This window comes from Dasypus novemcinctus, chromosome 4 (genome assembly GCF_030445035.2).
Source record: "Dasypus novemcinctus isolate mDasNov1 chromosome 4, mDasNov1.1.hap2, whole genome shotgun sequence".
NCBI lineage: Eukaryota > Metazoa > Chordata > Mammalia > Cingulata > Dasypodidae > Dasypus > Dasypus novemcinctus.
In genome coordinates this window covers 58,931,960-58,958,127 of record NC_080676.1, presented here as the reverse complement: position 1 = coordinate 58,958,127, position 26,168 = coordinate 58,931,960, and the positions used below count along the sequence as shown (strand labels likewise).

General features: G+C 41.5%; 1 non-coding gene across 1 annotated transcript; it reads right to left on the bottom strand.

Annotated features, from left to right (window-relative positions):
* Positions 1–25,713: 25,713 nt before the first annotated feature.
* LOC111765620 (small nucleolar RNA SNORA30/SNORA37 family) lies at positions 25,714–25,836 on the bottom strand. Its single transcript, XR_002797916.1, has one exon. It is a non-coding gene; the product is annotated as a small nucleolar RNA SNORA30/SNORA37 family (small nucleolar RNA).
* Between the last annotated feature and the right edge of the window lie 332 nt (positions 25,837–26,168).

Below are 26,168 nucleotides of genomic sequence, written 5' to 3'. Positions count from 1 at the left end.
ACTAATTTATCTTTATGTTTTATACATTTGCCTTTTAGATACTGTAGGAAATTAAAAGTGGAGTTATAAAGCATAAATACAATAGTACTGATATTTTAATTTACCATGATATTATCTCTACATGCAGAACTCCCTTTAGCATTTCTTTCTTTTTTTTTTTTAAGATCTATTTATTTATTTAATTCCTCCCCCCTCCCCCGGTTGTCTGTTCTCTGTGTCTATTTGCTGCGTCTTGTTTCTTTGTCTGCTTCAGCGGCCCGGGAAGTGTGGGTGGCGCCATTCCTGAGCAGGCTGCACTTTCTTTCGTGCTGGGCGGCTCTCCTTATGGGTGCATTCCTTGTGCTGGGCGGCTCTCCTTATGGGTGCATTCCTTGTGCGTGGGGCTCCCCTACGCGGGGGACACCCCTGCGTGGGGCGGCACTCCTTGCACTCATCAGCACTGCTGCATGGGCCAGCTCCACACGGGTCAAGGAGGCCCGGGGTTTGAACCGCGGACCTCCCACGTGGTAGACCGACGCCCTAACCACTGGGCCAAGTCCGTTTCCCCCTTTAGCATTTCTTATAGGCTAGTCTAGTGGTGATGAACTCCCTCAGCTTTTGTTTATCCCTCCCTCAATTTTGAAAGACAGTTTTGCCAGATATAGAATTTTTGGTTGGCAATTTTTAGTTTTCAGCACTGAAATATGTCTTCTCACTGCCTTCTTGCCTCCATGGTTTCTGATGAGGAGCTGGCATTTAGTCATTTCCCCCCACCGAAACCATTGATTTATTATTACATTCTATGCATTTGCCTTTTAGAAAGCTTCCTTCTATTCCTATCTTTTGGAGTATTTTTATCAAGAAAGGGTGCTGTATTTTGCAAATGCCTTTTCTGCATCAATTGAGAGGATCTTGTGATTTTCTTTCTTCAATTTATCAATGTGGTTTGTTACACTAATAGATTTTCTTGTGTTGAACCACCCTTGCATACCAGGGATAAAATCCACTTGATCGTGGTGTATAATTCCTTAATGTGCTTTTGCATTCTGTTTGCAAGTATTTTGTTGAGGATTTTTGCATCTTTATTCATTAGAGATATTGGTCTATATTTTTCTCTTTTTTGTAGTATCTTTGTCTAATTTTGGTATTAGGATGATGTTGGCTTCATAGAATAAGTTTGGTAGTGTTTCTTTCTGTTCAATTTTTTTGGAAGAGCTTGAGCAAGATTGATATTAAATTGCCTTTGAATGACTGTTAAAATTCACCTGTGAAGCCATCTGGTCCCAGGCTTTTCAACTTTTGGATTGATGACTTTCAGTCTCTTCACTTGTGATTTGTTTGTTGAGGGCTATTTCTTCTAGGGTCAGTGTAGGTTTGTGTGTTCTAGGAATATGTCCATCACCTCTACATTGTCTAGTTGTTGGTTTTTTTTTTTTGCAGTATAAATTTTTAATAATTCATAGAAACTCTGACAAATTTTCAGAACTTCAGACAAAATAACTTTAGTCACAAAGCAATATTGGATGTTGACCAATTCTTTTTATGGGTTAATAACTGATTCATAAAGAATGATTAATTAACCTTATATTTTTAACTTAGAACCAATGTAACTTCATGATCCATTTTAATTTGTGTTTTATGTTCATTGTTTTATTACTTATAATGAAAAATTCTTTGAATTAATTATTGTTAAAAGGATTAAATTTTGTTGGAGTAAATCTTTATTTATTTATTTATTTATTTATTTATTTATTTAATTCCCCCCCCTCCCCTGGTTGTCTGTTCTTGGTGTCTATTTGCTGCGTCTTGTTTCTTTGTCCGCTTCTGTTGTCGTCAGCGGCACGGGAAGTGTGGGCGGCGCCATTCCTGGGCAGGCTGCACTTTCTTTTCACGCTGGGCGGCTTTCCTCACGGGCGCACTCCTTGCGCGTGGGGCTCCCCCCACGCGGGGGACACCCTTGCGTGGCACGGCACTCCTTGCGCGCATCAGCACTGCGCATGGCCAGCTCCACACGGGTCAAGGAGGCCGGGGTTTGAACCCCGGACCTCCCATATGGTAGATGGACACCCTAACCACTGGGCCAAAGTCCGTTTCCCAAGTAAATCTTTTTTTATGTTGAACTGCAACTTTTGACAATTTTCAGAATAGGTTGTTTATTATGAACTTGCATTGGATTATCACATTTACTAAAATGTTTTTGGCAAATGTATAGCAGTCTCAATAATTGTTTACGGGGACATTGCTAAAATGCAAGATTATAGCTTTAGACGGTTGTAAATATTGCCTCAGACATCAGAAAACCTGGATTCAAATTAATTAACTTAGAAGTAATATCCTCAATCTTAGAAGACATTATAAAATATTCAACTTTAAAAAGAATTTCAAGAGATGAACTGAAAACTTGGAGGAGGGAGGAAAGAACAGTAGTAGAAGAGTAGGCAGAGCATTGACAGGGACCTGTAATAAGGGGAGTTTGAGAAATGGTAGTAGAAGAAACAAGAAGAGGAATAGAGACAGTGTTTTCCTATTTTGATCTAGGACCATTGCTCTCACATTTGCTTGACTTATTTATTTTTATTTTCCTTATTTTCTTTTAAATGTTACATTAAAAAAATATGAGGTCCCCATATACCCCCCACCTCCCCATGCCACTCCTCCCACATCAACAACCTCTTTCATCATCGTGGCATATTGACTGCACCTGGTGAATACATTTTGGAGCACTGCTGCACCACATGGACAGTGGTCTTCATTGTAGACTACACTCTCCCCCAGTCCACCCAGTGGGCCATGGCAGGACATACAATGTCCAGCATCTGTCCCTGCAGCACCACACAGGACAACTCCAAATCCTGAAAATGCCCCCACACCATATCTCTAGCAGCTACCGTGGCCACTTTCCCCACATCAATATTACAATTTCTTCCCTTACTAATTACAGTAGTTCCCCAGCAGAACAACAGTAAGTCCACTCTAATCTATACTCTATTCCTCCATCCTGGGGACCCTGGGATGGTTAAGTCCAGTCCCCCTCTACATCAAGAGGGGGCTTAGATTCCACATAGATGATGGATGCAATTCTCCTGTTTGCAGTTGCAGGCACTCTTGGCTCCCTGGTCTGGTGGTTGATCTTCTTCACCTCCCTGTTAGCTGGCTAGGGTAAGTCCAATAAACCAGACGGTAGGAGTTGGAAGTCTGCTGAGGCTCAGCGTCTGTCTGTCACATGGATGGTATAGAGATTCAGGTCTTCTGAGTATATACCAACCCAAACACCAACCACAGGTCTGGTAAAAGTAACAGAAGAGGCATGTGTAGAAAGGTCATATCTGAGTCCAACTCCATCACACTAAGCAAAACAAATTCCAAAGTAGGCCAACTTACATGGCCCTAAACTCCAGAGCCATCTGTCATGACTATAGAACCTGTGGGTCTCTGTAGCCCTCAGGAGAACTAATACCTGGGTTTCTATCTACTTTGGCTGTCTCTGGTACCCTGCTGAGGCATGCATAAGCATTACCCCTCTGATGACCTCCTGACTCTTTTTTGGAGACTCATAGCCATATAAACTCATTTGTCCTTTCCATTTCCCCCTTTTATCGAAGGTCAAAAAGCAGTTATTTATTTATTTAATTTCTTTCTTTCTCTTCCCTTCCCCACCTCCAGTTGTCTGGTCCATTCACAGTGTGTTCTTCTGTGACAGCTTCTATCCTTATTAGCGACATCGGGAATCTGTGTTTCCTTTTTGTTGCGTCATCTTGTTGTGTCAGCTCTCCGTGTGTGCGGGGCCATTCTTGGGCAGGCTGCACTTACTTTTGTGCTGGGCAGCTCTCCTTACGGGGCGCACTCCTTACATGTGGGGCTCCCCTACGCAGGGGGCACCCCTGTGTGGCAGGGCACTCCTTGTGTGCATCAGCGCTGCACATGGGCCAGCTCTACATGGGTCAAGGACGCCCGGGGTTTGAACTGTGGACCTCCCATGTCGTAGACGAACACCCTACCCATTGGGCCAAGTCCGCTTCCCACAAAAAAGCAGTTTTTAACACCTGATATTACATGTAGGCTGAGATATTCTGCTGGTATGAGTTGATTGTCTAGTTTTTTTTGCATGCAGTTGCTCATAGTATCCTCTTAGGATCTCTCTTATTTCTTTAGGGTCAGTGGTAACGTCTCCCCTCTTGTTTCTGATTTTATTTGCATCTTCTCTCTTTTTTCTTTGTCAGTCTGGCTATGGGTTTGTCAATTTTATTTATCTTCTCAGAGAACTAACTTTTGATATTGTTGATTCTCTCTTCTTTCCTTCGGCTTGGTTTGGAATTAGTTTGTTGTTCTTTTTCTAGTTCCTCCAGGTGTGCAGTTAAATCTTCAGTTTTAGTTCTTTCTTCTTTTTTTAATGTAAGCATTGAGGGCTATACATTTCCCACTTAGCACTGCCTTTGCAGTGTGCCATAGGTTTTGATATGGTGCATTCTCATTTTCACTTGTCTCAAGATACTTGCTGAATTCTCTTGCAATTTCTTCTTTGACCCACTGATTAAGAGTGTGTTGTTTAATTTCCATATATTTATGTATATTCCCTTTTCCATCCATTATTGATTTCCAACTTCATTCTGTTATGATCAGAGTGTGTTTTGTATAATTTCAATCTTTCAAAATTTATTGAGACTTGTCTTGTTACCCAACATGTGGCCTATCTTGGAGAAGGATCCATGAGTTCTTAAAAGTATATCCTGCTGTTTTGCGGTACATGCTCTATAGAGGTCTGTTAAATCTAGTTCATTTATTATATTCTTTAAGCTCTCTGTTTCTTTACCCATCCTCTGTCCAGATGTTCTATCCAATACTGAGAGTAGTGTATTGAAATCTCTGTTACTAAGGAGACATCTATCTCTCCCTTCAGTTTTGCCAGTGTGTGCCTCTTGTATCTTGAGGCACTCAGGTTGGTGTATAAATATTTAGTATAGTCATTTCTTTTTGGTGATTTTCTCCTTTTATTAATATATAATGACCTTCTTCATCCCTTATAACAGTTTTTCATTTGAAATCTATTTTGTCCAATATTAGTATCACTATTCCAGCTCTTTTTTGGTTACCATTTGCATGGAATACCTTTTTCCAACCTTTCACTTTTAACCTGGTAGTGTTCTTACATCTGAGGTGGGTCTCTTGTGGACAACATATAGAAGGCTTATATTTTTTAAATCCATTTTATCAGTCTATATCTTTTGTCTGGGGAGTTCAATCCATTAACATTCAATGTTATTACTGTAAAGGCATTATTTACTTCATCCTCTAGTATCCTTCAGCTCTCTGTTGTATCATTCTATTCTCTGTCTTCTTATCCTGTAGTTTACCCTTCCTAATAATCTTCATTTCTAAACTCTTTTCCAAATCTCTCACCCTTGTTTTTTCCTTTCAGGCTGCAGTGCTCCCTTTAGTATCTCTTGTAAATCTGGTCTTTTGGTAACATATTCTATCAGTTTTTGTTTATCTGTGAAAACTTTGAACTCACCATCATTTTTGAAAGACAGCTTTGCCAGATACAGAATTCTTGGCTGGCAGTTTTTCTCTTTCAGTACCTAAAATGCATCATACAACTTTCTTCTCTCCTCCATGGTTTTTGATGAGAAGCTGGCACTTAATCTTATGGAGTTTTCCTTGTATGTGATGCTTTGATTTTCTCTTGCTGCTTTTGGAATTCTCTATCTCTGATATTTGTCTCAGGGTAGGTCTATTTGGATTTATTCTGTTTGGGGTGCATTGTCCTTCTTGGATATTTATATTTATGTCTTCATAAGGGATGGGAAGTTTTTGTTCATTATTTCCTCAAATATTCTTTCTGCCCCTTTTCCTTTCTCTTCTCCTTCTGGGACACCAATAATGTGAATGTTTGTGCATTTTGCATTGTCATTCAATTCCCTGAGACTCCGTTCCATTTGTTCCATTCTCCTGTCTTTCTGTTCTCCTGTCTTTTCTAGTTCTGTCTTCCAAATCACTCTTTCTGTCTTCGAGCAATTGAAATCTACACTTATGTGCCTCTAAAGTATTTTTAATCTCATTCATTGTGTCTTTCATTCCCATAAGGTCTGTTACTTTTCTTTGCAGGCTTTCAAATTGTTCTTTATGCTCTGCCAGTGTCTTCTTAATATCCATTATTTATTTCGTCATATTTTCTTGAAATTCTTTGAAGTAATTTAGGAGAGTTCTGTGATTATCACTGATGAACTGTCTTAAATTCTCTATCTCTTCAGGATATTTGATTTGTTCTTTCGGCTGGGTCATCCCTTCCTGTTTCTTAGTATGGCTTGTAATTTTTTGCCAATGTTTAGGCATCTGAATATATTAGTGAATTTACTCTGATGGCCAATTTTTCTCTCTTTCCTTTTTTTTTTCTTACATAGCTCTTCTTTGATTTTTGGTTTAACTTATTCTAACTCTTTAAAATTACCTGGCTTAAGTTTTCGAAAATCCGGCCAGGGACTCACTAATGGGGCACAGATATTCTCCTGGAGATTGGATACAGAAAGCATAGATAACAGTTTTTGTTACAAGCATGTGACAAGTAGATGGTGCTTGTCAGTGCACCTTTTCACAGAGGTGTTTCAATCTGGGCTTTCCTGTGTTCCTTTATTGCACCTCTAGATCGGAGATTCAAAGTGGGCTTTGCTGGCCGAATTCACTGAAGAAAAGCACCCCAAACATCCCTCCCATTTCCCTTGAAACAGTTGACAGGGAGCAAGATTCTGTTCCCCTCTTAGTCAGCTGCAGTGAGCCAGGGGTTTTACCCCAGTTTAATAGCTTAGGGGTTGGAGAGGGGAGCCCTTCCTGGCCAGCATGGGGGCTTGGTAATTCAACGTTTGTCATTTCAACTTCTTTGTCTCTCTGTCCCTCACCCTACTGGGAGTTGTATAGCACTGTCCTAGTCTGCTGATCCCCAAAACAGGTCCCTTGGACAGCTTCTGGCTCTTTCTCCATAGTTTCTGTGAGAGTATTCAGTGCTGCCTGTTAGTCCATTGCCATCTTCCCACAATCCTCTCTATTGTATTTTTAATCTCATTTTTTGTGTCTTTCATTCCCATAAGCTGTTATTTTTCTATCCAAGATTTCAAGTTTTTCTTTGTGCTTACCCAGGGTCATCTTCTTTTTTTTGTTCCCCCTCCCCATACATATGCACAATCATACATTTTATTTTTAATAAATGATTTTAAAAATCAAAACAAACCTCTGAATTAGTCTGCCCAATTTTATGCTCCATCTCCTCAGTGTTTGTGCTAGATTCCCTCTACCAATCAATGGGAAAGAGTATTTAGGGGCATTTGCAATTTCCTTTGTCACTTGCCACTCTATCTGTATAGATTTTACATATCATTTGTTTACCAAATCAGTTTTTTTCTCAGTCCAGGATTCAGGGTTTCCTTCCTAGATTAATTGCCTACTACTTGAAGGACTGGACCTTTATGGGAGCCACCTGATGTGGTGAGGATCAGCCTGAATTAGGGGAACAGAAGGAAGTTGTGGCAGCTTCAGGCTCTCGGTAGGCTCTGAATTAACTGAAATCACTCTCTCAGCCTTCCCCAGCGTCATCATCTTTTTTTTTTAAGATTTATTTTTATTTATTTCTCTCCCCTTACCCCTAATCCCCCCGCCCCATCCCAGTTGTCTGCTCTCTGTGTCCCTTGCTGTGTATTCTTCTGTGTCTGCTTCTTTTCTTGTCAGAGGCATGGGAATCTATGTTGCTTTTTGTTGTGTCATCTTACTGCATCAGCTCTCCGTGTGAGCGGCCCCACTCCTGGGCAGGCTGGACTTTCTTTCACGCTGGGCGGCTCTCCTTATGGGGCACACTCCTTGTGCGTGGGGCTCCCCTATGCGGGGGACACTCCTGTGTGGCAGGGCACTCCTTGTGCGCATCAGCACTGTGCATGGGCCAGCTCCACATGGGTCAAGGAGGCCCTGGGTTTGAACCACGGACCTCCCATGTGGTAGGCAGACGTTCTACCCATTGAGCCAAGTCCACTTCCCCCCAGTGTCTTCTTACTTTTATTTCTTTAGCCATGTTGTCCTTCAACTCCATGATTTGATTTAGGAGATTTGTATGAACCTCATTGATCAGCAGTTTCAAGTCTTGTGTCTCATTTGGAGCTTTCATATGTTCATTTTTCTTAGTATGGCTTGTAAGTTTTCGCTGATCTATAGGCATCTGATTCTGATGCAGAGTTTACTCTGATGTTCAGTTTCTCTCTCTTGCCTAGGGATTTACTGTTATGTAGCTATGTGCAAACAGTTCTTTGCCTCTTGGTTCAAGTTTTTCTAGATATTTAGGATTGCCCCTGTTTAATTGTGCAAACCAGGGCTAAGGACCCAGTAATGGGGTGCAGGCTAGTTTCCAAGGGCCTTATGGGGGGGCAGTAAAGGCACCAGATTGCCTTTTTATTTTATTTCTTATTTTTTTTCCCTCTTTACATGCGCTTTCCTGATCTGACAGCAGATGGCACTCTTTGGCAGGTCTCTCAGCTCAGGCCACTTACTCTACAGGTAATGCATTCACTGTAACCAGCCTTCCTTGGCTGCTCCCCCCCCCACTCGGTCCTCCCCCCACTGCCCCCTTCCCCACCTCAGCAACCAGCCTGGGGCTGTAGGGAGGGTGTGGCAAATCTTCTGGCAAAATCTGAGTTTGCTATAGGCTTTGTCCTTCCAACTCCCCCTTTTTGGGGAAGAGGGGCCCTGTAATCCCCTCAATCCATAGCTGCTGCCTACTAGAGGCTGAAGGACCCAGTACTGTTGGATCCAAAGGTGGGGGATAGTTGCCAGCAGCTGCTCCTGCAGCTTTACTTACGAGATATTTCCATCCAACCAAGACTCCTCTCCTTCACCCCTTTCTCTTCTGGGTGGTCTCTAGCCTTCCCCTGGTGTCCTAAGCCCTAGAACAGTTTTCCAGACAGTTTCTGCTTGTCCTCTAGCTATTTTTTTTGGGAGAAAAGTGAGCCTTCTGCCTAATCTTCCATCTTCCCAGTATTCCCCCCTCTCTTTTTTTATTGTGGCAACAAATATAGAACACAATATTTCCCACCTCAACTATTTTCAAGAATACAATTCCATGGCATTAATCACATTCACAATATTGTGCTATCATCACAAACATCATTACCAACATTTTCCATCACCCTGAACAGAAACCCTGAATTCATTATGCATTAACTCCCTTCCCCTTCCTGTGAACTATAATCAACTTTCTGTCTCTGAATTTGTATATTCTAAATATTTCATTTAAGAGGACTCATATAATATTCTTTTATGTCTGGCTTATTTCACTCAACATTATATATTCAAGGTTCATCCATGTTGTACCATATTTCAGAACTTCATTCTTTTTTTTAAAACCATTGAATACTATTCCATTTTATGTATTTATTACATTTTGTTTATCCATTCATTTGTTGATGGATGCATGGGTTGTTAATATCTTTTGGCTCTTGTGAATAACACTGCTGTGAACACTGGTGTTAGAATAATCTGTTCAATTTCCTGCTTTCAATTCTTTTGTGTATATAGCTACAAGTGGGATTGGTGGGTCATATGGTAATTCTATACTTGTTTTCTGAGGAATTGCTAAACTGTTTTCCATAGTAGCTGCACCATTTTACATTCCCACAAACAATGCATGAAGATTCTTATTTCTTCATATCCTCACTAGCAATTGTTATTTTCCATTTTAAAATAATACAATTTTTCTGTTGCTCATGGTTTTGGTATAAAGTTTAAAAATCCATTGCCTAATACAAGAGTCAAAAGATATTTCCCCACATTTCTTTAATAGTTTTAGCTCTTATATCTAGGTTTTTGCTCCATTTTGAATGAATTCTTTTGCATGCAGAGATCCCATTTTTCAATATGCTTTGTAGAAGAGATTATTCTTTCTCTGTTGAGTGGACTTGGCACATTTTTCCAAAACAACTGGTCATAAATGTGTGGGTTATTTCTGACCTTTCAGTACTATTCCATTGACCTATATGTCTGTCCTCATGTTAGTGATGGATGTAGGATAACCGAACACCTGAAAGTCTTGTTTCTCTCCTTGTTGCTGGATACAAAGGAAAGAATTATATGTACATTTAAAAGTAATGAGGGGGGTGGAGAGTGGGTTATATGGGAACCTCTTATGTTTTGTTTTTTCTGTTAAAGATTTATTTTTTTTAAAATTTATTTCTGTCCCCTTCCCCCTACCCCCCATTGTCTGCTTTCTGTGTCCATTCGCTGTGTGTTCTTGTGCATCTGCTTGTATTCTTGTCAGCGGCACTGGAAATCTGTGTCTCTCTTTGTTGCATCATCTTCCTGCGGCAGCTCTCCATGTGTGTGATGCCACTCCTGGGCAGGCTGCACTTTTTTTTGCATGGGGTGGCTCTCCATGCAGGGCGCACTCCTTGCGTGTTGGGCTCCCCTACGTGGGGGACACCCCTGCATGGCATGGCACTCCTTGCATGCATCAGCGCTGAGCATGGGCCAGCTCACCGCACCGGTCTGGAGGCCTTGGGTTTGAACCCTGAATTCCCGTGTGGTAGGTGGATGCTTTATCAGTTGAGCCAAATCTGCTTCCCTCTTACGTTTTTTAATGTAATGTTCTTTGTGATCTATTAACTTTAATTTAAAAAATCTCAAAAAAAAAAAAAAAGTGATGAGATACAACCCTCTCTTGGTGCCAAATTCTGTTTCTTGTGGGTCAAGACCATTCTGTTGAAGCAATGAAGTATGAAAACCAGCTTCAACAGGTTGGCCAAACCTGTACAGAAGAAGCCCCTGGCTGTCCTCACTTCAACTTGCTTAATTAACACAGTAAAATTCCCACCAAGGGGTGAAGTTATCCACCCCCTTTATTTATTTATTTATTTATTTTTATTAAAGTTAATAGATCACAAGGAATGTTTCATTAAAAAACATAAAGAAACAAGAAAATAAGACCTTCCCATATAACCCACTCCCCACCCCCCACCACATCATTTTTGTAAATGTATTTTTTTGAAGATATATACATCACACACAAAAAATATAAGAGGTTCCTGTACACCCCCCCCATCCCACTCCTCTCACACCAACAACCTCCCTCATCATTGCGGTATACTCATCACACTCGGTGAACACATTTTTTTTTTTTTTTTAGTTAACATGTTTTTTTTTTAAATTTATTTTTTAATGTTACATTAAGAAAACATGAAGTCCCCATATACCCCCCCACCCCCTCACCCCACTTCTTCACCCATAACAACAACCTCCTCCATCATCATGAGACATTCATTGCATTTGGTGAATACATCTTTGAGCACCGCTGCACCTCATGGTCAATGGTCCACACCATAGCCCACACTCTCCCACAGTCCACCCAGTGGGCCATGGGAGGACATACAATGTCCAGTAACCACCCAGGACAACTCCAACCCCTGAAAATGCCCCCAAATCACATCTCTTCCTCCCACTCCCTACCCCCAATAGCCACCATGGCTACTTTCTCCACACCAGTGCCACATTTTCTTCGATTTCTAATCACAATAGTTCATGAATAGAATATCAGTAAATCCACTCTAATCCATACTCTATTCCTCCATCCTGTGGACCCTAGAATGGCTGTGTCCACTCCACATCTATATCAAGAAGGGGCTTAGATTCCACATGGATGCTGGATACAATTCTCCTGCTTTCAGTTGTAGGCACTCTTGACTCCCTGGTGTGGTGGTTGACCTTCTTCACCTCCCTGTTAGCTGAGTGGGGTAAGTCCAATAAACCAGAGGGTAGGAGCTGCAAGTCTGTTGAGGTCCAGGGCCTGGCTATCACATGGTCAGTCCAGAGATTCAGGTCCCCTGGATATACATTAAACCCCAGAACCAACTACAGTTCTGGTAAAAGTAACAGGAGAGGCTTGTGGACAAAGATGACATCTGAGTCCAGCTCCATCACACAGAAACACAAACTCCAAAGTAGGGCCAACTGACATGGCACTGAGCTCCATCTGCCATGACCATAGAACCTGTGGGTCTCTGCAGCCCTCAGAAGAACCAATACCTGGGGTTGCATCTACTTTTATTTGTCTCTGGGACTCTGCTCAGGTGTGCATAAGGGCAACCCCTCTGATAACCTCCCGGCTCTTTTTGGAGACTCATAGCCATATAAACTCATTTGTCCTTTCCATTTCCCCCTTTTATTCAGGTCAAAAAGCATTTTTAACTCCTGGTATTATATGTAGACTGAGATATTCTGCTGGTCCGAGTTGACCCTTTTATTCAAGGTCATTTTCTAGTTATATCATCAGCTGGTACTTGGTAGTAATCCCTCAGTGCCAGGGAGGCTCATCCCCAGGAGTCATGTCCCACGCTGAGGGGAAGGCAACATATTTACATGCTGAGTTTGGCTTCGAGACTGGCCACATTTGAGCAACATGGAGACTCTCAGGAGGTAACTTTTAGGCATCCTGCAGCCCTAGGCCTTGTGGTGAACACATTTTGGGGCACTGCTGTACTACACAGATAATAGTTTACCCTGTGGTTCACACTCTCCCCTAGTACATTCAGGGTTATGGCAGGATATATAAGGTCCAGCATCTGACCCTGCAATATCATTGAGGACAACTCAAAATCCCCAAAATTCCCCCACATCACATCTCTTCTATTCTCTCCCTGCCCTCAGCAACTATTGTGGGCCACTTTCTCCACCTTGATGCTAAAATTTCTTCTATTACTCATCGCAATAGTTTTATAGTAGAATATCAGTAAGTCCACTCTAGTCCATATTTCATTCCTCCATTCTGTGGATCCTGGGTTGGTGATGTCCACTCCACTTCTAGATCAAGAGGGTCCACCCCTTTTTTGATCCTGCAATATACGTGCAAGCATGATTTCCTGAACATACTAATCATACAATTATATAACTAGTGGTATGTTCATCCATATGCATAAAAGCTAATGCATAATCAAAGCAAATGCTAAGTAGTAACTTAGGTATTTAAGCAAGAGTAAAATCACAGCACTGGGAGTCAGATCTAAGTTGCTTGAAACTGACCTTAGCTCCTGTCTGCAAACATAATAAATTTAAGTTCTGCTTAACTCTTGTGTTAAAGTTTTTTTTTCTCTACATCTCTGGTTATCCCCAAAGGCCCAGCTTTGGGGCCTACCATTAGTACCACACAATTTAGATTACTATAGCTTTGCAATGAGTTTTGAAATTAGGCAGTGTGATTCTTTGGCTATTCAGGGCCTGTTGCCCTTCCGTATGAATTTCTTTTTTTTTCCTTTTCTTCGTATTATTTATTTATTTATTTATTTATTTATTTATTTATTTATCTATTTCTCTCCCCTCCCCATTCCCCACCCTGGTTGTCTGTTCTCTATGTCTGTTTGCTGCATCTTCTTTGTCCACTTCTGTTCTTGTCAGCAGCATGGGAATCTGTGTCTCTTTTTGTTGCTTCATCTTGTTGTGTCAGCTCTCTGTGTGTGCGGCACCATTCCTGGGCAGGCTGAGCTTTCTTTTGCACTGGGCAGCTCTCCTTATGGGGTGCACTCCTTGTGCGTGGGACTCCCCTATGTGGGGACACCTCTACATGGCATGGCACTCCCTGCGAGCATCAGTACTGTGCATGGCCAGCTCCACACGGGTCAAGGAGGCCTGGGGTTTGAACCGTGGACCTCCCATGTGGTAGATGGATGCCCTAGCCAGTGGGCCATGTCTGCTTTCCCCATATGAATTTAATGATTAGTTTTTTCATTTCTTTAAAGAAGACTGTTGGAATTTTTATTGGGATTGTATTGACTATATAATTGCTTCAGGTAGTATTGACATCTTGATATTAAGTCTTCCAATCCATGAACATGGGTTATCTTTCCATTTATTTAATTTTTATTTACTTTCTCTCAGTAATGATTTATAGTTCCATGTACAAGACATTTACATTCTTGGTTTAATTCTAGATATTATATTCTTTTAGTTGGTATTGTAAATGGATTTTCCTGATTTCCTTTTTGGGTTGTTCATTGCTGATATATAGAAACACCAGAAATTTTTTGTGGTTTATCTTGTATCCCGCTACTTAGTTGAATTCTTTTGTTAGCGCTATTAGCTTTCTTGTAGACTCTTCAGGATTTTCTCTATATAGGAACGTGTGTTGTCTGGAATAATTTTATTTCTTCCTTTCTATTGGAATGGCTTTTATTTCTTTGTCTTACTAATTTCTCTGATAAGAACTTCCAATAAAACGTTGAATAAACAGTGGGGAAAGTGAGCATCCTTATTTTATTCCTGATCTTAGGGGGGAGGTAGGAATTTTTGTCTTTCCTCATTGAGTATGATGTTAGCTATAGGTTTTTCATATTTACCCTTTATCAAATTGAGGGAGTTCCTTTCTACTCCTAGTTTTCTGAGTGTTTTTATCAAGAAAGGGTACTGGGCTTTGTCAGATACCTTTTTTTTTTTGTTTCAATGAGATGATTGTATGTGAGTATGTTTTCCCCCTTCATTTTTTTTTTAAGACTTATTTATTTCTCTCCCCTGCCCCCCCCCCGCCAGTTGTCTGTTCTCCGTGTCCATTTTGCTGTGTGTTCTTCTTTGTCTGCTTCTGTTGTTGTCAGTGGCATGGGAATCTGTGTTTCTTTTTGTTGTGTCATCTTGTTGTGTCAGCTCTCCGTGTGTGCGGCACCATTCCTGGGCAGGCTGAACTTTCTTTTGCACTGGTGGCTCTCCTTATGGGGTGCACTCCTTGCACGTGGGGCTCCCCTACGCGGTGACAGCCCTCCGTGGCATGGCCCTCCTTGCGTGTATCAGCACTGTGTGTGGGCCAGCTCCACACAGGTCAAGGAGGCCCGGGGTTTGAACTGTGGACCTCCCATGTGGTAGATGGATGCCCTAACCACTGGGCCAAGTCCACTTTCCCCTTTATTTTATTAATGTGTTAATTTTTCTTATATTGATCCACCCTTGCATCCCTGCGGCAAATCCTACTTGATTGTGGTGTATAATCCTTATAAAGTGCTCCTGGATTTGATTCACTAGTGTTTTGTTGAGGAATTTTGTATCTATTTTCATAAGATATTGGTCTATAATTTTCTTGTGTTAACTCTATCTGGCTTTGGTATTAGGGTAATGACGACCCTGTAGAATCAGTTAGGAAGTGTTTCCACCTCTTCAGTTTTTTGGAAGAATTTGAGCAAGATTAGTGTCAATTCTTCTTGGAAAGTTTGGTAAAATTCACCAGTGAAGCCATCTGGTCCTAGACTTTTCTTTGTTGGGAGAGAAGTTTTTACTGATCCAATCTCTTTACTTGTTATTGGTGTGTTGAGATCTTCTATTTCTTCTTGGGTCAGTGTAGGTAATTTATGTGTTCCTAGGAATTTGTTCACTTCACCTAGGTTATCTAAATTGTTGGCATGCAGTTGTTCTTAGTATTCTCTTATGATCCTTTTTATTCTGGAAGGACAGTCATAATGTCCACCTTTCATTTCTGATTTTTGTTGTTGTGTACTCTCTCTTTTGTTCTTTGTCACTTGATTTCATTGACATTTTCAAGGAACCAACCTTTGGTTTCATTGGTTCTCCCTGTTGTCTTTCTATTCTCTATTTCCTTTATCTGCTCTAATATTTATTTATTTCCTTTTGCTCTCTCTGGGTTTAGTTTGTACTTCTTTTTCTAGTTCCTCTAAGTATGAAGGTAGATTATTGATTTGATGTCTTTCTTCATTTTTTTTTTTTTTTTTTTTAGGTACCGGGCATTGAACCTGGGACCCTTTTTTTTTTTTTTTTAATTTCTTTGTCTTTATTTATTTATTTTTAATGTTACATTAAAAAAAATGAGGTCCCCATATACCCCCCACCCCCCTCACCCCACTCCTTCCATAACAACAACCTCCTCCATCATCATGGGACATTCATTGCATCTGGTGAATACATCTCTGAGCACTGCTGCACCACATGGTCAATGGTCCACATTATAGTTTACACTCTCCCCCAGTCCACCCAGTGGGCCATGGCAGGACATACAATGTCCAGTAACTGTCTCTGCAGTACCACCCAGGACAACTCCAAGTCCTGAAAATGCCCCCACATCACATCTTTTTTTCCCACTCCCCATCCTCAGCAGCTTCCATGGCCACTTTCTCCATCTCAGTGCTACATTTACTTCCATTACTAATCACATTAGTTCCAGAACAGAATATCAGTAAGTCTACTCTAATCCATACTCTATTCCTCCATTCTGTGGACCCTGGGATGGTTATGTCCGCTCCATCTCTGTATCAAGAGGGTGCTTAGATTCCACTTGGATGATGGATGCAATTCTCCTGTTTGCAGTTGTAGGCACTCTTGGCTCCCTGATGTGGTGGTTGACCTTCTTCACCTCCCTGTTAGCTGGCTGGAAAAGTCCAATAAACCAGAGGGTAGGAGCTGCAAGTCTGTTGAGGCCCAGGGCCTGGCTATCACATGGTCAGTCCAGAGATTCAGGTCCCCTGAGTAGACATTAAACCCCAGCAACAACCACAGGTCTCATAAAAATGACAGGAGATGCTTGTGAACAAAGATCACATCGGAGTCCAGCTCCGTCACACTCAGGAACACAAACTCCAAAGTAGGGCCAACTGACATGGCACTGAACTCCATCTGCCATGACCATAGAACCTGTAGGTCTCTGTAGTCCTCAGAAGAACCAATGCCTGGGGTTGTATCTACTTTAGCTGTCTCTGGGACTCTGCTGAGGTGTGCGTAAGGACAACCCCTCTGATGACCTCCTGGCTCTTTTTTGGAGACTCATAGCCATATAAACTCATTTGTCCTTTCCATTTCCCCCTTTTATTCAAGGTCAAAAACATTTTTAATTCCTGATATTACATGTAGGCTGAGATATTCTGCTAGTCTGAGTTGACCCTTTTATTCAAGGTTGTTGTCCAGCCACATTAACAGCTGGTACATGGTGTAATCCCTCAATGCCAGGGAGGCTCATCCCTGGGAGTCACGTCCCACACTGGGGGGAAGGCAATACATTTACATGCTGAGTTTGGCTTTAAGACTGGCCACATTTGCGCAACATGGAATCTCTCAGAGGTAACTCTTAGGCACCCTGCAGCTCTAGGTTTAGTTCTTATTTCAGGCACACAGGCTCACAAGCATAGTCCTTAGCATCAAGGGCTCATTATTGGACCATCCTTCCTTATTGGTCTTAGCCATTGCACTCGGGGGATTGTTGCTTGAACCTGGGACCTTTTACATGGGAAGCAGGCACTCAAGCCCTTGAGCTACATCCACTTCCCTCTTCATTTATTTTTCTTTTTTTTTATTCTTTGTGTATTTCTTCTTTTTTAATGTAAGCATTTATAGCTATAAATCTCCCTCTGAGCACAGTCTTTATTACATCCCATAAGTTTTGGTATGTTGTGGCTTCATTTACATTTACTGGTAAGTATTTTCTAGTTTCCCTTGTGATTTATTCTTTCATCTACTCGTTGTTTAAGACTATGCTGTTTAATTTCTACATATTTGTGAATTTTCACATTTTGCTTTTGTTGTTGATTTCTAGTTTCATTCCATTGTAGTCAGATAAGACACAGACATTTTTGTTACCTAATATATGGTCTATCTTGGAGAATGATCTGTGTGCCCTTGGGGAGAATGTGTATTCTGCTGTTGATGGGTGACGTGTTCTATATCTGTCTATTAGGTATTGTTGATTTTTTAAAAAAGATGTATTTATTTTATTTCGTTTATTTATTTTCCACCCCTTCTTATTGTTTACATTTGTGTCTGCTGTCAGCTCTCTGCTGTGGCATGGGTGGTCAGCTCTCTGTAGCATTGTGGGCCAGCTTGCCTTCACCAGGAGACCTGGAGAATCAAACCCCGGGCCTCCTTTATGGTGGATGGGAGCCTAATCACCTGATCACCTGAGTCACATCTGCCTCCAGGTATTGTTGATTTATAATAACGTTTAAATTCCTTACTGATCATCTGCCCTGGTGTTCTTTCCATTATTGAAAGTGGTATCTTAAATCTTTGATCACCTATTTCTAACTTCAAAATTGTCAATGTTTGTTTCGTATATTTTGGGGCTCTGTTGGTAGGTGTTTATAATTGTTATAACTTCTTGATGAATTGACCCTTTTATCAATATATAGTGTCCTTTTATGCCCCCCCCTTTTTTTTACAGTTTTAACTAAGAGTCTATTTTTTTAACATTAGTATAGTTATCCCCACTCTATTTTGGTTACTGTTTGCATGGAATATTATTTTCCATCCTATCCCTTTCAACCTACTTGTATCTTTGAATATAAGGTGAGTCTCTTGTAAATAGCATATAGTTAGCTCATGCATTTTTATCCATTTTGCCAATCTCTGACTTTTGATTGGAGAATTTAACATGATTATATTTAAAGTATCTATTTTTAAATTTTTATTTGAGAAATTGTAAGTTTATAAAACAATCATGCATATCATATAGGATTCCCATACATTACCCCACCACCAACATCTTATATTGTTTTGACACATTTGTTACAATTGATGAAAGAACATCATCATAATATTACTGCTATCTGTAGTCCATACCTTATATCTGATATATTTTCCCCATAAACCATCCTATTATTAATATCATGTATCATATATATTTGTTATAGTTCATGAGAAAATATCCTATTTGTATCAAGTAACTATTTTTAAAATTAAAAAATTTTTTTTCTCTTCTCTTCCCCCCCTTCCCCCCGTTGTCTGCTCTCTGCGTCCATTTGTTGTGTGTTTCTCAGTGTCTATTTCCATTCTTGTCAGTGGCCTGGGAATCTGTGTTTCTTTTTGTTGTGTTATCTTACTGCATCAGTTCTCCATGTATGTGGCATGGAGCTCCTGGGCAGGCTGGATTTTTTTGCGCTGGGTGGCTCTCCTTATGGGGCACACTCCTTGTGCATGGGGCTCCCCTATGTGGGGGACACCCCTGCGTGGCAGGGCACTCCTTGCACGCATCAGCACTGTGCATGGGCCATCTCCACATGGGTCAGGGAATTCCATGGTTTTGAACCACGGACCTTCCATGTGGTAGGTGGATGCTCTATCTGTTGAGCCAAGTCTGCTTCCCTAAAGTAACTATTGATAATTCAGGACCTACTTCCATTTTGCTCTTTGGTTTTGTAAGTCTTATACCTCTTTTGTCCCTCAATTCTTACATTACTCCCTACTTTTGCAATACGTTGAACTTATGTAGTGAAGTCTCTAGAATTCCTTCTTAATTTTCTTCTCCATATATTTTTCTGATATTTTCTTTGTGGTTACAATGGAGATTAAATTTAACACCCTAAATTTATAACAATCTCATTTGATTTCATTCCAGCATAACTACCATGGCATACACAAATTATTTTCCTATACCCTTTCGTTTCCTGACATTTATGTTGTTCTTGTCACACATTTCATCTTTTTTTTTTTAAGATTTATTTTTTATGTATTTCTCTCCCCTCCTCCCTGTTGTCTGCTCTCTGTGTCCATTTACTCTGTGTTCTGTGTCTGCTTGCATTCTTGTCAGTGACACTGGGAATCTGTGTCTCTTTTTGATGTGTCATCTTACTGCGTCAGCTCTCTGTGTGTGCAGCACCACTCCTCGGCAGGCTGCACTTTGGTGGGGTGGCTCTCTTACAGGCACACTCTTTGCGTGTGGGGTTCCCCTACGCAGGGGACACCCCTGCGTGGCACAGCACTTCTTGTGCGCATCAGCACTGCGTGTAGGCCAGCTCACCACAGGGGTCAGGAGGCCCTGGGTTTGAACCCTGGACCTCCCGTATGGTAGGCGGATGCTCTATCAGTTGAACCAAATTCACTTCCCACATTTCACCTTTATACCTTGTGTCTCCAAAACCATAAATTTTTTATTACTTTTTATGCATTTTTATTTTAGATGCATTTTGTAAAAAATGAAGTTACCAACCAAAAATACAATAGTACTGACTTTTTTACCTCATAGTTACCTTTACCAGAGATTTTTTATTTCTTCATGCAGCTTTGAGCTATGGTCTAGTGTCCTTTCTTCTCAACTTGAAGAACACATTTAGCCTTTTTCCTAGGGCCAGTATAGTGTTGACAAACTCCGTGAGCTTTTGCTTATCTTGGAATGTCTTAATATCGTCCTCATTTTAAGAAGATAGCTTTTCCATGTATAGAATTCTTCATTGTCAATTTTTTTCTTTAGCACTTTAAATATGTCATCCCACTCCCTTCTTGCCTTCACAGTTTCTGAAAAGAAAGCAGCACTTAATCTTATTGAGACTCCCTTGCACACAATGTACTGCTTCTTTCTTGTGGCTCCCATGATTATCTCTTCGTCTTTGGCATTCATCTCTTTATTACATGTCTGGTATTAGTCTATTTGACTGTATACTGTTTGGAGTTTGTTGAGGTTCTTGGATGTGTATATTCATGTCTTTTGTTAAATTTGGAAAGTTTTCAGCCATTATTTCTTTGAATATTCCCCTTTCTCTTTTTGGAACGCCCACAGTGCTTGATGGTGCCCCACAGGTTCCTGAAATCTGTTCACTTTTCTTCATTTTTTTCCTTTCTGCTATTCAGAATGCAAAATTTCAATTGTCTTATCTTTAAGTTTGCTGATTCTTTCTTCTGCCAGCCCCAATCTGCTGGGTTTTGTTTTGTTTTGTTTTGTTTTTTACTATCAAAGGCACTTTTATAAAGGGAGTTAACTAGCAGTTTAAGGAAACAACACAATGGGGGATAGGCATTCTGAACTAAGAGGGTCTGGTGAACTCCTGGTGGACTCCTATTTGACTTAGGCCATGTGCCCAGTCGGGTCTCAAGGGTGGTTTCCCCTGCCACCCAGAACTTCCTTGGATCTGCACCACATGGGGACTAGCCCCTACTACCTCCAGGGAGGGAGCCAGAAGTCTGGGAAGACTGAGTTTATGTCCTTTAGAAGCCTATCCAGGAACCCCCTAGGCATTAACACCCTTTAAAATGACAGAACTAAAAGAGGGCACAGATAGGCCTTAAGTAAAACTCACCAGTCTCCAGCAGGGATCAAGGAGCACAACTCATTTTTCTCCTGGCAATGGCTTGCCAAATGAAGATGGGGAAATGCTGGATTCCTCTAGGTTCTTGGCTATGAGGCATAAATGAATTTAAGAACATACCAGTTTAGTTAAGCTAGTAAAAAGAACTTACTGGGAAATGGGGGAAGAACAGAGCTTGCTAAAAAATGGGAGGGAAAGATGAAAATACACACTGAGATTTGGTGAGGACTCCTCTAGGCAGAGAGAGCCCTCAATCTGCTGTTGAACCTCTCTAGGGAATTTTTAATTTCAGTTACCGTGGTCTTCATTTTTAGTATTTATATTTGAGTCCTTTTTACAATTTCTTTCTCTTTACTGAAATTCTCTTTTTGTTCATATACTGCTTCCTTGATTTCCTTTAGTCTTTTGTCCATCTTTTCCTTTATCTCTCTGAACATATTTAACACAATTTAAAAAAGTCATTCTCTGCTATGTCCAAAAGCTGGTGGTGTTCCTCATTTATAGTTTCTAGTGCTTTCTCTTGCTCCTTTGCAAGGGCCATAATTTCCTCTTTCTTTGCATGCCTGTTTATCTTTTATTGCACATTGGACTTTTTAATATATATATATTTTTACTTTTTAATATTTTAATGTGTTGTGTCTGGGATGTAGTAACTGAAGCGAGGAGTTTGTTCCCTAAGCTTGTATCCAGCTATTGGTATGCAGGGATTTTCATGAATGCTAGGAGGTAACAAAAAGAAAAAACAACCTTTTTCAGTCTTTGCAGATTAGCTTGTGGGTATGCTGTCCTTCAGAGTTTAGGCTACCCAACAATGTGATTTAGTTTCCTACCTGCTAAAACAAATCCATATGTTGGATTGGATTAACAAGTTTATTGACTTATAGTTTCAGAGGCTAGAAGGCTTGCTTCCTCCCAGTTTTGCTACTTTCTGGTTGGCTGGAGATCTTTGGGGTTCCTTGGCTTTTCCATTACATGGTAATACACATAGAAATGTCTTCTTTCTCCTCTAAGTTCTGTTGACTTCTAGCTTCTGGCTTCTCCCCATGGCTTCTCTCTCAATCTGACTTTTTTTTTAGGAGGCATTGGGAATTGAACCCAGGACCTTGTACATGGGAAGCAGGTGCTCAACCACTGAGCTGCACCCTCTCCCCAACCATCTGACTTTCACTGTGCTTATGAAGGACTCCAGTAATCTGGATTAAAGTCCAACCTGATTTAGTTGGGCCACAGCTTACTTGGAGTAACCTCTTGAAGAGATCTTATCTACAATAGGCCCACACCCACCAGAATGTGGACCAAGACCAAGTTCATGTCCAGATTTGGGTACACAATTAAATCCATCAGACACTGCATCTAGGGAACAGCCCAAAGCAAAAGTGTAGTGTCTTTTTTGTTCTTCTCTGTGTATGTGTCTTTTCCTGGGCTTGCGCCACGTGGCCCTAGAAAATCCCTTATACACACAGACATGAATAACCCCTTTCTCCCAGGAAAGTCTCTCTTCCCGGTCCCAGGTGCTGCACAGTCATCCCAAGGCCAGCACTCCTTTGCTCTAGGCTCTTCTTCAGTACTCCAGCTGTCCGGCCAGCTACCTTCATGTGCTGTGCAAGCTCTGGGATGGCACGCCTGTGATGAGTGGCCTGAGCCATTCCTTCAGGCTGCTATCAGAAAGATAGGCACTGACTTGCATACACACAGTATGTATGTGATCAGGTGTTACTTTGATCACTCCAGAACTGGACCCTGGAACAGGGAGCTGCTCTGGGAGCATGGGCAGGCTCTATGCTGAGCACAGAAAGGAGTTGGGGAAGGCCCTGTGAAAGGGTGCACAAGATTTTCCTACCATTTTTAAATGGCCTTTTCTTGATTTGACACGTGTCCAGTTATTGCAACTCTTTATTTTTGGGAGCTCTGAGAAAGATGGCTGAGCTAGTTTTTGTTATTCAGAATTCTCAGGGGACCTGTAAAATGAAGCCCACCAACTTTGGGAGGATGCAGCCTCTGGACACACCTGGCTGTTTTACTCTTGTGGTCCAGTAGTCATAGGTGGCCGCTTTTTGGGGCCCAGTTACCATCATTTTCTTTATCCTTTTAGTGGGGCATGTATCTTCAAAATTCTAAATAAGTTTATTTCTTCCAGAATCAATGCCTTCCAAAACAAGATATTAGTCACAAGGGGATTTCAGCCAGTTCCAACCACAGTGTTGAACCTGACTTCCCCCAACCACAATAGAATAGCCAGAGAGATTTATGCCCTGTCAGGCAGGGACTACTGCTCTAATCAGCAGGAAGTAACTGTAGAAGAATGATTATCACCCCTCAGCACCCCCTTAAGAATAAGGGTGTAAACTTTCTGAGGGGGGAGTTGAGGCAGGTCAGTACAGGGTAATGGAGGAGAAGACACATGTGGCTGGAAAACTGCATGGCCAGCAGACAACATGACTGCAAGACCTTGCTGGGACCTTGAGTATAAACTTGAGGTCCCAGTTTCTCTTTCTGGGACCTCCTCTTGGCCCCAGATATTCAAAACTGCCCTTACCATTGGTCCCACCATTGATGGGGTAACCAATGACACCTGGGGCCTATCCCCTAATCATTAAGAAGGAGGAGGAATAATTAACAGTTTAAAAGGTAATCACACAAGACAGAGCGTGCTCTCTCTGCCCACAGGAGCCCACACCAAATCTTGGTCTGTATTTCTGTCTTTCTCTCCCATTTCTTAGCAAGCTCTGTTCTTTCCCCCATTTCCCAAATAAATTATTTTTATTGGCCTGAGAAAAAAATTCTCGGGGGTGGGGCAGAAGCCAGGAGTGTCTCACTCTACCATCTTGGTGATGTCACTTGGTCTGTCTTTTCATTACTGAGTTGTAGTAGTTCTTCATATATCTTAAATAAAAGTCCTTTATCAGATATATTGTCTTTTTTCATTCAATTTTATATATGCCTGGGTTTTGGTATGATGAATGATTTTCTATTGAAACCTAGATTTTGTGTGTGTGTGTGTGTGTGTTGTTATGTTATGAGACTCTGGGTCTTATTTGAACCTTCCATTTAATTAATAAATTAAATTTTTAACACCACTCTGTCAGAGGAAGGAAGGGTACTGTCTTGTTGCTGCCAGGTGGAGGCAGAAGTCCAGGTTCCTTGTCTGGCTTCTGTTGACCCTTTTAGGCAAGGGGAACTCCTCCTTATTACTGGGTTGGGTAGAATTTGTGGTGCTGCCCTCAATCCCTGGGGTCTCCACTGGCACTGTCCACGTTATAGCTGGTGAGAGTAAAAGTCCTGATTCTTTACCAGGCCTCATCTGACACTTACCCCAGCCAGGAGAGGGAGGGGAACCTGATTACTATGGGTGGAGACGGGAGTTCATATTTCCAATCTGGTCTCTCCTGAAGGGGAGGGCTTCCTATGCGTCCTTCTCTGATTCCACCTTGGGGGAGGATTTGAGTGCCTTGTTAAAGCCTCGAGAGGGTGGAAGTCTGGGCTCCCTGCTCTGCCTTTGCTGGCATGTATGGGGGTTGCCACAGTTTTTGGCGTTTGGCTGGAGTAGAGTGGTTGTCTTAAGTTTTGTGTCTTTCTAAGCTACTCCCTTTCCTGGTCATTTGACTCTTTTTTTTCTGTACCTGTGGCCATTTCCATGTTGTTGGCTTCTTCAGATCCAGCTCTGAAATATACGAAGCATAAAGAAAACATGACGGTGAGGAAACTCACCATCATGCTTTCCCTTGGGTAGAGTCCTAGATGATCTGCCTTCTTCTCTCCACTTTTCAGAGTCTGCTTGTTTGTTTTATATATAATGTTGTGATGGTTAGGCTAATGTTTCAACTTGGCCAGGTAATTGTGCCCAGTTGTTTGGTCAAGCAAGCACTGGGCTAACTGTAATACAAGGGCATTTATGGACTTTAGTCACCAGTGACTTTACTGCTAAGGTAAATTATAGAAAGCTGATTACAGTTACATTAATCAGGGAGATTGCCATCCCTGATAAAGCAATGAGTAATGCTTTATTGAATCAGTTGAATGCCTTAAAAGGGGAAATATTCCAGCATTGAGCGAGAATTTCCCAGCTCATCTTTGGACAGCCAACATTTCCCAGAACTCATCAAGAACCTTCACTGGACTTTCATTGGAGCCCCTGGTTGCAGCCTGCCTGCAGAACTGGGACTTGTGCATCCCCATGGTCATGTGAGAGACTCCTATAAAAATGTATACTATTGACGGATATCTCTTATTGATTCTGTTTCCCTAGAGAACCCTGACTAATACAAATGTCTAGGGTTTTTAGGTATACTTAGTAGGAGGAATAGGGTAAAGTATGTCTATTTTATCTTCCCAGAAGCGGACCTCTCTATTGCAACTTTCAAATGACACTTTTTTCCCCAATCCAGATTCTACCAATGAAAATATCAAAATAATGGTAGGATGCCATCCCCTTCAGGGCACCTTAGTTGCATGTATTACAACTGGCCTTTTCTGGGCATTGCTAACCAGCCAGCATACTGGTGATTGCGTACATCAAACGGATGGCTGAGAGCACTTTGAAAGTGAATCTTAGGGCCTTTTGTGCTTCTCAGCTAGTCTTACTTGTTGCTCAGTGACCAGAGCTGATTATTACTGCTGTGAGTGTTGTTTACTTCTCTAGTTACTTTTGGGTCTGGTGTCATTGTTCTGAAAGTTGAGGTTCTAAGTATGCTTTTTTAGGTGAGGTTTGTTTTTTCCCTGTCTCTGTCCTACTGACTGACAGTTGGTACAGTCCCAGGGCAAGGGTGCAACCAAGGGTTTTCTCTCAGCACCAGCTACCAAATCCTGGCCCCACAGCCTAGGGCAGGACCTGTGAAAGTGCTAGCCTACAGCACCCAGTATTCCCCGGCAGTCTCCCATCCAGGTACTAACCAGACCCCACGCTGCTTAGCTTGCAAGAGCAGACGAGATGGGGCCTGTTCAAGATGGTATGACCAAAGACACTGAGATTTTTACTGTCCCTGTACTAGTTTGCTAGGAAATGAAAGAAGAAAATGTCTTTTTTTTTTTTTTTTTAAAGATTTATTTATTTATTTAATTTCCCCCCCTCCCCTGGTTGTCTGTTCTTGGTGTCTATTTGCTGCGTCTTGTTTCTTTGTCCGCTTCTGTTGTCGTCAGCGGCACGGGAAGTGTGGGCGGCGCCATTCCTCGGCAGGC